Consider the following 1,692-nt stretch of genomic DNA (forward strand, 5'->3'; position numbering starts at 1 on the left):
TTTAATCCAGCACGAAAAGTGATTGATGCGTAGTTAAAGCAGGGGAATACCTTATGGAACGAGCTGAGGTGACTGGGTTGGACCGCTGCGTTCATCGTGATGACTCTCTTTATCCCTTTGGTTCGGTTTCGTTATTATGCCTTCATATGAAATCCCCTACAAATGAAATAGATAACGAGCTCATGAAACTCCAGGTCTGCCTGCCATAAAGGATTTCAGCCACGGCCTGGAAAGGTAAATATTATTGCAGTTCATTTTTTTTCCCCCAGTTCCAGATCCTGTTCCTAAAGGATGTCAGGGTGGTGGCCAGCTGTAGCGCTTTTAACATAGCAGACATAGGGAGATCTCTATACAGAGCATCATCAGAGCTGGAATTCAGACCTCCTTTTCCACTTGGTGCTGTTGAGATGTGAACTTGTAACATCCTTCAGTTAAAATCACATTGAACCCCCCTGAGATTCACAAGTGCAAGTTGCTGTACAGTTAGCCACCTGCAACGCAAGCACTGCAGTTTTGATTAAAGGCAGCTCAGCAATCCTTTAGGCCTTCAGGAAAGCATCTTGCAATGGAAATTTTGTACAAATTGAATAAGAGCAGTCAGTAATAATCAAATAAACAGCCTCAGTACCTGCATTTGGGCTTAAAAGTGCTGCTTGGGATGGTTTTCCTCATCAGAGCTCTGTTTTTCCGGCACAAGCGAGAATTTGCTTTTCTGTCCAGGCAGCTTGGCTTGCAGGGAGATGGGAGCACCCTTATTTTCCTGTACTTTTAAGTCTAGATACTGTACAGGTGACTCTTGTGTTTGGAAACCCAGGGTGGGTGGTTCAATCCATAAGGATAAAAGGGAAACCCAGTGTGTATTCTGTTCCTCCAGGACTAGTGAAGGCCCTTGTTTTAGGAGATGGCATGGTTAGCTGGTTGGGAGAGCTTTCATCCTAACAGGCCAGCACTGATTTTGTTCTGCAAAGCTGAAACAGGGCCTCTGGAGAGGAAGATAAAACACTGTATGCTTAGGCAGGGAGCTGCCAGAGGATTTTCTGGCTGGTGGCTCTCATCTTTCAACACATCCTCACCCAGGCGAGGTAACAGAGAGATCAAGGACCACACAAGCTGACGTTATCTCTGCAACTGATCCGTTTCAATTCTGGATAAGGGTGGCTGGTTTGCTGCTTTGCGAGTGCTTTAATAGGTTTTCTGTAGGGTCCCTAGATTTCGTCCCTTCCCTGTGGGGCCAAACCCATTCAGCTAAAAAACCCACACAAAGCAAACCTTTTCATCACTTCCCTGGACTTTTTCCCCTTCACATACCACCAAATTATGTTGGTGGTTGAAACCTTTCCTCCTAGCCTGAAGCCCTCGCTCAAGACAAACTCTCTCTGACTCAGTGGGAGTTTCCCAGGATAAGAACTGATTCAGGACAGGATGATGCAGTGACGATATAAGCCATAACCTGTTTATTTTAGCCAGTATTTAGATTACAACTGAAGTGGGAAGCAGCGTGAGTTGCTGCAAGCCAGTGCTCGCATTTCTCACAGAGCATTGGAGATGGCATCAGTTCAAGGTGGGGCTGGTGCTGGTGGAAGCCTTCAGAGTTGATGTTAGAGGAGAACGGACGCGTAGAGCATCACGTCAACCCCTGTTGTATGTGAAGAAATAATGAGGGATGTTATAGATTAACCACAATGACGTATA

Source organism: Pygoscelis adeliae, unplaced genomic scaffold (assembly GCF_000699105.1).
Source record: "Pygoscelis adeliae isolate BGI_AS28 unplaced genomic scaffold, ASM69910v1 Scaffold94, whole genome shotgun sequence".
NCBI lineage: Eukaryota > Metazoa > Chordata > Aves > Sphenisciformes > Spheniscidae > Pygoscelis > Pygoscelis adeliae.